At 43.2% G+C, this 12,588-nt stretch overlaps 1 long non-coding RNA gene across 2 annotated transcripts in view; it reads left to right on the top strand.

Annotated features, from left to right (window-relative positions):
• The window catches only part of LOC116652750, a 22,195-nt gene extending 12,286 nt beyond the window's left edge, over positions 1-9,909 (top strand). The window contains exons 3-4 of one of the 2 annotated variants that reach the window (XR_004305911.1): positions 3,166-5,314; positions 7,080-9,909. This is a non-coding gene — a long non-coding RNA (uncharacterized LOC116652750). Of the gene's footprint in view, positions 1-3,165 lie in introns of both variants that reach the window. The other variant, XR_004305910.1, reaches the window with a different exon arrangement.
• Positions 9,910-12,588: the final 2,679 nt, after the last annotated feature.

Below are 12,588 nucleotides of genomic sequence, written 5' to 3'. Positions count from 1 at the left end.
CTCCATGTCTTTTTTGTACTGAGGGCTCCACACCTGGACACAGTACTCCAGATGGGGCCTCACAAGAGCAGAGTAGAGAGGGACGATCACCTCCCTATCCCTGCTGACCACCCCTCTCCTGATGGAGCCCAGGATCCCATTTGCTTTCCGGGCTGCCAGAGCACATTGCTGGCTCATGTTGAGCCTTTCAGTACCTAAACCCTCTGCAGACCTTCATTACCTAAAACTCTGCTTTAAGCAGACCTGCTGCTGCCTTCACTGAGAAAGTGTTGAATTTTCTTTGCCCCCATTTCAGGCAGCTTTCCTTTTTATAGCATTTATTAGCAGCATTGAGGTTATGACTGAGCTACACTTCTGACTGGAGACAACCAGGAGCCGGGATTGCAAGCATCGGACAGGGCTTTTCTAACTGTTATCTTTATTGATTTTTCATATGAAATGAAAATGATAAGGGCCACAATGCAGCTTCATTGTTAGATCATGACAGAAACTCTGCAGCGCTAGCTGCACACAGCACTAACAAAAGATGTTTTGAATTTCAAGCGCATTTCGGTGTCATAATGCACTCTTGGATCGTCATTCAAATGTTGCTAGATAAGGTGCATCGACTACAAAAATAGCACATAGAACCTCTCTCTTTATAAGGGTTAAGAGGGAGAGGAAAGCCCTGTTCTTATACCCAGGCCAAGGCTTCACCAAGGGAAGGTCATGCCTGACCAACCTGGTGGCCTTCTGTGATGGAGTGACAGCATTGGTGGACAAAAGGAAGGCAACTGATGTCACCTACCTGGACTTCTACAAAGCCTTTTACATGTTCCCCTACCACATCCTTATCTCTAAATTGGAGAGAGATGGGTTTGAAGGGTGGATTCTTCGAAGGATGAGGAATTGGTTGGAAAGTCCTGGTTGAGGGTCTCACTTGGGCTGGGATTTTCTAATGGCACGAAGCTAGGAGTTCTTTGCCTGGCGATAACACTGCCTCTTGTAGTTCCATTCCGCGTTCTTTCAGCGAACAAGGCAGTGTGTCCTGCCTGGCTTTAGCATCAGACATAACGCTGGTGTTATTTCTGCTGCAGCGCTCCATTTCCCTGTCACTGTGTGGCAGCACTGCTCCACACAACGCCTGTCTGTAGCCTCCAGCTTGCAGACCAGGGCAGCGATCAAAGCCCTTTTGCTGGACCTCTCCCCGCTCCTCTTTATTTGCTGTTTTTCTCTCATCCTCCCCACGCTCATTTTTCATCCTTCATTGTCCTCCCCTCAGAGGCTTTTAAGCGATTCATATTTCCCTGGCTTTAGCATTAGAGTTTTCTTATGTGCCTTCCAATTATGAGATCCTTAAGATGGAGCAATGATCAGAACTGTGAAATAGGTGGCATGCGGTAACAAATGATGAAAAGAAAGCATTCATTCCTGTCCTAAGAATATGTAACTTTTGTTTCCGGATTTAGATACTTAATCTTGCAAGGCTCCCTAAACACGACAGAGCTGGTCAGCACCTGCACCTGGTGCTCCCAAAGCCTCTCAGAGCTGCCTCTCCCCTCTGTGGATTGAACAGGGAGCCGAGGGAAACCATTCAGATGCTGTGAAAGAAGACATGAATTGGAGCTGCCATTAAGGACCTAAAACCTCTCCCTCCTTGGCAGTAGCCGCTTTGCTTGCTTGGCTTTGTTCCCATCCAGTTCTGCAAGCAGCAGCTCTCACTGCAAAAATACACCCTCTGCCCACCTCGTCCTCCGCTCTACCAGACTTTTTTCCATACTGGAATGCATTCAGTTTTCTGGACTCTTCCTGTTCACCTGTTTCCTGTCCCTTGGCCAGATTTCAGCTCTGTGTATTCTTTCTTTCTTTTTCTTATTTCTCTATAAAAGCCACCAGTGATACCGCATTATAACCAGGGAAGGTATTCATTTGTTTTCAGTGAAGTAGGACTTTTATCTGATAAGAATATCAACATTTTTACAGATGTATGGGAGAAGCAACAGAATCTTAGTGGTTAATAGTTGCTGTAGGCACTGCCAGCATGTTCCATGGAGGTAACACTTGCTTTGGCTCTACAGCTGATGGAGTCACCCAATGAATTCAGTGAGAAGCTGTAGTCTATCAGTACTAGATGGGGCTGGAGGGGGAGCCTACTTTCAGGTGTCCTCAGGCAAAACATTTCTTGCAAGGGGCTTAACCACTTGCAAAGCAACTTAACCTGCTGTACATCCTCCCTGCCTTGTGCTGTGTCTGATTTCCCCCCTCCCCCCCCCGACATCCTACATGCACAGCGCTAGGGGGAAATGGAAATGGAGACCTCAGCTCCCAGTCCTGAGACCCAGCCCTGCTGCTGGAGATGTTGGCTGTGATGTTGGGCACGTGATATCCCACCAGTGCCAACTGAAGTGATGTCCAACCCGGTGCCTTCAGTGCTCTGAGCCTGGAACTGCTGCGCTGTTTTATCTTCTCAAGGCCACACATGTTAAATTCACAGTGTGTTGGCACTAAGAAAGGGGCGAGTGATTCAACACAGCTGTCTGATATCGTGGGGAAACATCCTGTACCTCTCTGTGTCAAAGTGCTGATGGTTCCTGTTTCCAGGCAGAAGAAATATTAATATATAACGAGCAAAGAAAATGATTCTGTGTTTAGAGAATGCAAACTCACAAATTAAAAGGGGGCAGTTTTAATGATGAAGGGTTATTTCAGTCTTCATTTTGAAGGAAAAAGAAGCTGCAGTGAATTCTGACGTTTGCCAGTCATGCAGACAGGGAGGTTGGGAGAGAAACTGGATGATTTCTGGACAGTTTTTGCTGGGAAGAACAAAAAGGCAGAAATGAAAGTTTGCTCTGAGGACTGAGATCCATGGCCCATCTCGAGTCAATGAACAGCTCAGAGCCAGGCACAGCCCTGCTCTCACAGGGGGCACAGGAGGAAGCTGAGAGCACAGCTGAGAGGGACCTGGGCGTCCTGTACGGTATGCAATAGATGGGGGTTTGGCTAGATATCTTTAAAATAGTGTAATTTATTATATCTCTTATTTTAAAACATTCCAGGTTTTTTTCTTCTTATTTCATAGAACCATAGACTGGCTTCCTCCTTGCCCCATCACCATCACTAACACACCTGCCCACGTGTTTCTGTGCTATCTACGTACATGACTTTTATGGTTCTGGCACATTTCAGCTCTAGGAACCTGGGCATCTCAACTGCTACTGCTGGCCTCAGCAAGAACCTTCACGGAGATGAACAGCGTGTATTTGGACATCTGAGGTAGCGCAGATATGTTGATACAAATGGATTATGGCTGTAAGGTTTTCCAGGTTCTTCATGTTTTGCATGAAAATACAAATTTGGCTGTTAACAGCGGCATGAGGTTTCATTTTAACTGCTAAGGACATGAACAGATCTGCCTTGCAGGCCAGGAAGGCTGCGTTTTCAGCTTTTGGGTGTGCAGCGCTAATTAAAACTGTGCAGTCACAGGTCTGAATCAATCTATAGAAGAGCAATTACAGGGATATTAGGAAGGTAAATCATGTCTATTACATGAGTGCATGTGCCTGGGAAAGGATGCGGCTCCTCCACACAAGACGCTCTGATTCCTGCACCAAAAAAGCTCAGGCCTGGAGAAAGCAGCTTGATTTACACGTACACAGTGAAGGCAGCGATTTGAGTAATAAGCATGTGATGCAGGATTGTGGTGAGGTGAGACTACTTGTGAGAATGTAAATGGAAGCAAGAGAGGAGAAGAGATAATGAGGGGTATCAGCAGTATCAGGAGTGGAGCAAGGCTGATGGAAAGACATTTTGAGGGCAGAGGCTGTAACAAACAGCCAATAAACATGAGGGAACGCTGAGCCCAAACTAGGAAGGTTGTGGGGATGGCTGTCACTCCTGTCTCTGCAGATTCTCTCATGAGTTGCTTTATTCACATTTGAGACTTGACTGCACCAGAAAAGGAGTCTGCTGTCATCTCAGATGTCACCTGGAGCATCTGCTGTTTACTTATTTTTTCTGTCTGAAGTTTCTATCCAAGCAGGTTATCTGCATATTATATTTCCAGTAATAGACTGAAAGTATTGGTCCAGATCTCTAAGTTTAGGACCTAAGGTTTATCTAGAGGCTAAACTAGAGCAAGTCTAATGTTGGTTAAATCAGACATGGCTGCAGACAGCCTCGTGTGGCACAGACAGGTGTTCTGCTGTCCCTTGTTCCTGCACTCCATCAGCTCTAGGCCACCTCACATATTATCCTACGCAGAGGGAGCTCTCATGTAACACACTGAGCTGCCTATTTGTTTCTCCCATCTGCTCGTATCTTCTAGTGCGGGGATTAGAATTTGCCTTGAGGAATCCCCATTTTCTTCTTATAGCTGTGCTGATTCACCATGGTGAGGGGTTCAGGTATGAGAACTGCAGCAGCCTGTGATCATACCCTGCTCAGCTGTACCCCTACAGCTCTGCTCACTGCTAATAGAACACTGATGTGCACCCAAGGGGGTAGTTTGGCTCTGTTTACATTACCAGATCTGCATAGCATGGCATTGCTCAGAAATAGTTTTCTGGCTTTTGCAAACCTGTTGCTATGATTAGAACAGGCTTTTGACAAATGAATTCCTCTCTTCATATCCTTAAGACCTTTTAGTTATTCCAAACTTGATTGCTGGAAACAAAACAAAACTCATATATTTTCTTTGTATAGAGATGTAATTTGTATCTGCATTCAGTCCAAGAGGCAGAATAGATCAAAAAGGTGGTGTTTTTTTTCTCCTTATTCCTTTGACCTAAATAGTTTCTGTCCCAAAAGGAAATAAAACAATGTCTGGGCCTGCTTAGAAAACTGAAAAGAAGAATATACTGCTTTAATACAAGTAAAAATCATTAGAATCTTTAGGTATAGCTGATCCAGCTGGGAGGTGGGAGAATGCAGTCAATAAGCCCATATCAGTATCCCTTCCAGCTATGTTTTCTATGGTAATGTGATGGGGAAGAGGACAATTATCAGCAATATCCAGTGTGAACACAGGAGCAGATTTGGAGTGCTGCCTGATTACAAGGTATCTGTCTAACACTCACTGTCACTGTACGAGCGTGCCTTAATGAGCACTGAAAACATGCAGTTACACGGTCTATCTATGGCAAAAGTAGACTGTGGTGCTGATGTTTTTTCTACAGCACCAAATGCTGAGCTTTAGTGCTACACAGGCTCTAGGATCATCAGCTGAGGACATCAGAACCCATCAATCCCTGACCTTCATTTGCAACAGAAATACTAAGAATCATTAAGATTAATTGTTAACTGAAAGTATCGACCCTACAGAGGCTTTCAATACAAGGTAAACATCTTTTCAATAAGGATGGATGATCACGAAGTGTATTTTATCTACTCAAAAACAGGTAATCAGCTTTAACTGTGAGAACAACAAATGATCCTGATCTATTTCTAAAAAGGCAGATCCTGTTCTGTCATCTGAACAGCTGAGTAGGAGGTATCTGTATATTTAAAGACAAGAGACCAGACACACAGAACAGATTCCGGTTTGGCTCTTATACTAGAATTTACTTAGTTCTCAATGCAGCTGAGATTATAATTTCTAAACCCTTTGCTCCTCATCAGAGTTATTCAAATCTGAATTTTAAACCTGTGTTTCTACAAAGTTGGCTGGGAGCAAATTCATTTACCTAATGTGATGGTTCGGCTCAGCACGCAGATTAAGATGCCTAAATTTAGATGTCTGCACGTAGGTGTTTATTTGTGAGCTCGCTGTCGCAGCTCCCATTGCAGTCAGTGGAGGTACCTGCGTTTGGTTAGCTTAATAGCACCTGGGATTCACTGAGTATTGATCAGATCACCACTATCTGTAAAGGCAGCTTAGACACCCGACTTCCATCTAGATACTTATTTGAAAACGTGTTATCAGGAGCCTCAAAATGCAAATGGAATTTGAGCTCAGGTATTTATAAAGCAGACAGCTAAATCTTAGCAGGTATTTATCGAGTAGCTTCCCAGCATAATCGATGAAAAGCTGGTCAGCAGAGCTTAGAGCGTGATTAATCTTATCAAATAAGAGTGTTTTATAATGAAGTGAATCATGACCTGAACTCCTTTGTCTGGCTCTGCAGCTACTATGATGGGCGCCCAGACACCTGGCTTACACACAGGCTCAGACGTTGTAGACACTTAAGTTTGTGAGATCAGCCCAGCCCAGGTGGCTACAAGATGATCAGATCATCTACTCCTACTTTCTGTACCAGGCAGGTGTGCAGCTGAGTTCATCAGTCTACAAGAAGGTGGTCACTGTGACCTCACTTACCTATGGCTAACTCAGAGTCTCTGCCCTTATAGGCACGTCCAAGCTCTTCTACCTAGTCTAGACATAGAGCAGTAGTATTCCTTTCTGCACAGCACAGTGGGGGTGCCCCAACTATCCCTCCTTCCCATGCAAAGGAACTGGGGAGGACTGATCCAGAACGCAGCATTATTATGCCTTTATATCGCAGTGCAAATGTTCTAGCATAAAACAATCAAGAACAATCTGATGCAGCCTGCGTGACAGATGTTCATAGTTGTCTGGAAAGTCCAGGATGTATTTTAAGTGCCAAACTGTATGTCATTCAATTAAGTGATACAGTGGGTACATTGGCCTTGTCAGAGGATATTTCTAAGTGCTCTGTGTCATCCAGTTGTAGTGGAGAGACCTTACAATGAACTGACTCATTTTCCCAAATGCACATTGCACCTTAATCTTAACTCCAGTGGGAGCAGCGCCTTGAATTCCCCATCACCTCCCCTGCTTCTAATTGAAATGCTTCAAAGCTTTGCCTTGAAAGAGTGTACGCAGACCAGGCTCTGCCTGTCTGAGAGTTACAAAAACAGGATGTATTTTATTTGGCTGCTGTGAGCGCAATGGTCAGGGGTCATTTTCATTTAAGACTCTTTTTTTTTTCTCTCATGGTTTGCAAACGTATTTTTTCTCCTGAATGACAGTAAAAATAAAATGCATTCTTCTCTTAAGTATCTCCAGGCAATTTATTGTCAGTTATTTGCTATATCTTGCTGTATCCCAATCTAGTCCCTGCTTACCTTCTCTCTTTTCTCAGGTTTCAGCCTCCATTGTGAGGGAAGACCCTGGTTGCTTCCCAGGAATCAATGAGAAGACACAAACACGTTTTAATTTACTGGCTATTTCTTTTCCTGTTACTTCTGTTCTTCTTCGTGCCTTTCTAAAGTGAGAACTGGTAATGAGTTCTTCCTTTATTTAAATGGCATGCTGTACTTTCCCCTTGTTTTTAACAGCTCCCCAGTGAGGTTCTGCTTTGCCCTGTTTCATTCACCCCCTCTGAAGTTTTGAAAGTTCACTTCAGGAAGATTTCATCATAAGAACTTAAGGAAAATAATATAATCTTGCTTTAAAACACTTCCTTCCTCTGTTTTGCTGATGAATTACAACAATTCACAATACCATCTGGCCAGTAACTGGTACAGGTCCTGTACGTTCATTGTTTCAAGTGTGTTTGTTTTGGTTGCAGAGCACATAGGGTGAGGATTCCCTCAGTGCTGTTCTGATCAGACAAACCCACACTACAACAACACGTCAAGGGGTGCCCAAACTTTTGGAACTGGGCTGCAAACAGCTTTGGAAAATGACCATCAGTCCCACAGAGAACTGGAAGGTGGGTCCTGTGGTGGAGAGCAAAACACAGAACTCATTTTTGCAGCCTGAGTCATTTTCTGAAATCAGAGGAGAATATGAACAGAAATCCAACGTTCTCCTGCATAAATGGACTCTGCAGGAATTTCCTCAGCTCACAGATCCAATTCCTGTGGCTTTTTCTTTAATTGCTGAGTTACTGTAACTCAGAGTAATGGACGTGCAGCCAGTCAAGAAGATTCTGTGGGCTCATTTAATTCACTTGTCTGCTGTTAAGAAGACTGTGAAAGTGCAGAATGAGTCAAAACAGTCTCTGGTGATTATGAGTTTCCTTGCAGCACTCACAGTGCAGTGAATGTTGTCTTCTCAATTACAGCCACTCACCAACAGAAACGCACTGTCTGTCCCATGAGCGGATGCTTCATCTTCTGTGTCACAGCTGCTCCAGCCACAACCCTGCTGACCCGTAGCACGTTTGGTGTTCATTTTTTGATACAGAACTTTTGATCACCAGCTTTTTCACATAAGCCGTAGCCTGATAATAAGAAATGAAGGCTAGCTTCACATGAATGGCATCGGGTGTCAAGTTCTTGTAATTTATTTTTAGTCCCTCAAACCATTCTAGTCTTGGATTAAGATTCTTTAAAGCAAATGCTCAACACGGGGCATTTTCCTGCATGTTGTCTCATTTATGTGGGCTCAAATAATTTCCACGTGAACTACAGCACATCGTAAAGCTGCGTCGTATTCTTTTAATTTTTAGACTGAAGGGTTTCAAACGGAACGGAACGTAATTAGATTACAAGTAATCTCTTCCCATTTTGATCCCATTCTCAAGAGTGTTTGCAAAGAAGCTTACTTGAGTCTTAAATGCACAACTTTAAATCGTGCTGACGGCGATGAATAAAAGAAGCACGCTCGTATGAAAGCATGTCGATGTTTAGGAGTTGATCAAGTAAAATACGTATCTCCATTGGCAGTTTCTGCCTTCAGAAGCATTAAAAACCTTGACATGTTCTCTAAAACTTCTGCACAAAACCTTTAACATGTGGATTCAGTCCTTCCCTACCCACGTCTCCCATTTCTCCCCTGAATCAACATTAACCCTCAGTAATAGCTGCTTGTAACAGGGTTCCCAAAGAGATGGCACAGTTTCTATTAAGGTGTCAGCCTGCAAGATAAACTGCAGTTCAGAAGTATTTTCAAAGAGCCATCACCTTCCTGGTAGTATATTAAAAGAGATTATGCCTTGCCAGAGACAGCAAGCCCTGTCAGGTCAGGGCAAAACAACATTTTAAGCCGATTGACTCATATATCTCAAGGTATGTGTGTCCTTGCACAAATTCACTTTCGCCTCAACCCAGTATTTAAGAAAATCCACCTTTAATGGTGTCGATTGATCTGAAGTGTAGTATTGAACCCTGTGTATCATTTTGAGGTTAGGGATGGAGCAAAACCTCCAAGTATGATAGTAAATAATTGGATTATAAGAAACTTTCCTTTAAGGAAAACAAAGCCTTTTATGTGATGTTTAGTGCCTCATCTTCCCTAAAACTCTTCTTCGCATAATAATTTAGTGACAGGATAAAGCTTGTTAGCACTCCACAGGCACTTGCCAAAGGTTTTTGAAGATTCACACTGCTTTACAGTGTAAAGCTGGCTTTGTTTGCCAGAGCTGAGGGCTGCCTTCAATAACAGCAGCCTCTGACAGTCTCCCTGTCCCGAGAGTGCTGCAGCTTCTTTGCAGGATGAAACTGAGCAACTGGTTCCTAGTAAGGCCTGGTGTAAACACCGACCTCAGCAAAAAGTGCACTTTCTTCATCAGCCAGGAGCCTGAATTACCCAACAGTCCCATATTTGGGCAATTACTGCCCACACGTGATGGCCCCACCGTGAGAAATGAGCTTGGATGCCACTGTTGTTAAACGCCCTGAGAGAGCTTGGCAGGGGTGGAATAACATGCTTTAAAACATGCCCCATTTTGTGCTGTTCTATACACATTCTATATAACATGGAAGAAAATACTTTTCACTGTTGGAAAAATACATATATATATATTGATCTTCTATAAGGAGCTTTTCTTAAACAAATTGAATATATTTCTTCTCCATCAGACATTTACACTTCTCTGTCTGCTTATTTCAGCAGTAAATGGAAAAGGTCATAAACATTTAACTTTCACGCTACCTTAGACAAGTAATTACACCTTTTGTGGGATCCACTATTACAGCTCAGAGCATCTTTGCATTTACTACATGTAGCTTTAAGAGGTTTTTGAATTTGCTGGTATTTAATAAATGGTAAGAAAAGATGAAGCTAATGTGTTGTTCTGTTGTGCATCATTGCCAGTAAGACTTCATCTTCTGCCTTCTTATCTGTTCCTTTTCCTTCTCTGTTCTGACTGTATTCTATCTTTGGTTTGAAAAGTAAATTACTTGAGTATAGCTTTTCTTTTTGCTTTTCAGATCCTATCCCCTCTGCTCTGAGAGCAGGATCAAATCTGGTTAACAAGAGTCTAGCACTGATTCATGAAAACAGCCCGATATCATGTTTCAGACCCATCATCCAACCACAGCTTCTTCAGTCAGGCTAATTCTTGCATTTTCTAAATGAAGCCATTTTGCACAGTCTATCTGATCTGTTCAATCTAGAAAGGGATCGCAGGAAGGTTCTACTACAAGGTATGTACAGGTAAGTGACACACTTTTGGTACTGTGTCGTTTTTTATCTCATTGAAAAACTAGTTGGTATGAAGGAGATGTGTAAAAAAGTTGTGGTGTGCCAGAATATGATACTTCATTCTATTCTGTGTGTGTTTATGGGTAACTAAAGAATAGTGAAAGCTAGATCAATGCTTACAAAGGACACAGAGAGAGAAATGAATTGTTGAAGCAATGGGAAGAATAAGACAAGGTGACAAGTGGAAAAAGGCAAGCACATGCCAGAGGAGACAGAAAATTTGGGGGCAAAAGAAAGGGATGAAGAAAATCTCTCTTGACAGACAGGGGACAGAAATAGCCCCTTTCATCAGGCAGGGACAGAAGGCACTGTATACATTCCTACCTGATTCACATGGCAGGAGCCGCCAAAAGCAGGAAGGGAGGCTTGAATCAATGAAACTTGAGACTCTGAAAACAAAGAGCCGGTAGGCAATGAGACTGAATGAGGGCAAGAGAACAAAACCAAAAGGAACAGAAAACAGTATTTTTGGCAGCCAGAAGAATTACAGCAAAGTGCAAACCCTCCTGCTTAGAGTCAGACTTCCATCCCTAGATTTAACACGTCTCTTTCTCAGTACAGTGCAGCGTTTCAATATAAGGTGGGCTGAAGCTGCCATACACGTACAGGAAAACCGCTGCCTCAATCATCGGTTCTGCAGGACTGGATGATGCTGAGATCCTGCAAACATCGATGACAACATCAAGCAAGTGATGGACTGAAAGTAACACCTGAAACACAGTCACTCACAACTTTCCTTTGGGGGAAAATAAACACAGGCAAAAGCAGCAGGCGGTATAGCAGCTGAGTATAGCTAATCTTTTAAAATACTGATGTTATTTACCACACGATACTGGAAAGAATAGCCATCTGGCACCTATTGTTCTTAGTCCTATAAACACTTCATATCAAATCAGAAGCTTTGAGTGACATCCTTTGTAAGGATTAGAGCAGGTTTTAGATGTGACAGGCCTCAAAGGTGGAACTCTTTGAATATGAGACTGAGACAGGCTTGTGTTTGCTTGGATACCTGCAGGATCAGAGCCTCTCACTCTCTAGGGTACATGACTGTGCATAAATGCTTTGTATTCTGAGTGACGCAATAAAGACAGAGACTTGTGTGCCTTAAAAGTGATCTGCGAGCAGATCTGGAAACACTATATAACAGTGGCTCATTATCTTCTGCAGTACATCCACCCTAAGTGCAACATCTCATGCAACATCTCATGTGTATCCTTGAAATGCCATGTAGATTTTTTAAGCATTATAAATAATAATGATACAGATTCCCCAGACTAAGAACTACAACAAAAATGGAGTGTTGCTGGAAATGATATTGCCGGATTTGTATGTGGGAGTAGTGATAAAACAAGTAGAACATCACTGTCAACCACTTGGAAAGCTGTGATTTTAGATCTGTTCCACAGCCCAGTTATAGTATTACAACAGGAAACAATGAGCATATGGGAAACAAACCCAATGATGTAGAGTTTGTGAATGTATGCAATAGAGACGAGATTGTTTATTTTAATCTAATCCTTTTGGACCGTGTTGCTACTTCACATTCCCTCGTAACCACAATGGTTTTCTTTTTACACCAAACTAACCGCGTTCTGGTAATGACATCACTGTGGCACCGGGGATGTCTCATATCCTCAAACAGCTGTTTTGTCACATTTCTGTGCTTCTTCCCTTCTGGTTTGGTTTGTAACCAAGGTGAGCACCCAATGCAAAGCACAGCCATGCATATGGATGTGTTACTTGTAGGTGGGAGGACTCAGACATGGAAGCTGCTTAAGGGGCAGGGTTGGGATCAAAGCTGTCCCTCTAGCAATGTGCCAGAATGAGCAATCCGGTCTGTTCCTTTATATGTATTTCCATGTACCAGCTTATGAACTCCACCCATCAAGTTGTGTTTCAACCTTCACAGAATCACAGAATTATCAAGGTTGGAAAAGACCTAGATCATCATCTATCATTAGTAATGGTTGGACTAGCCAGCTAAATCATATTCATCAACACCACATCCAAACGTTTCTTGAACACTCCCATGGTCGGTGACTCCACCACCTCCTTGAGCAGTGCATTCCAATGCCTGACTACCCTTTCAGAGAAGTAATACTTCCTAATGTCCAGCCTGAACTACTGCTGTCCCAGTATCTAGTGTCGGTGTGTCAGCACCAACACACCAGCCCTCGTTCGGAACCCAAGATGGCGGCGGGCTCAGCTGAGAGTGGGGC

The sequence above is a fragment of the Coturnix japonica genome, chromosome 1 (assembly GCF_001577835.2).
Source record: "Coturnix japonica isolate 7356 chromosome 1, Coturnix japonica 2.1, whole genome shotgun sequence".
Taxonomy (NCBI): Eukaryota; Metazoa; Chordata; class Aves; order Galliformes; family Phasianidae; genus Coturnix; species Coturnix japonica.
This window is presented reverse-complemented; position numbering and strand designations above follow the sequence as displayed.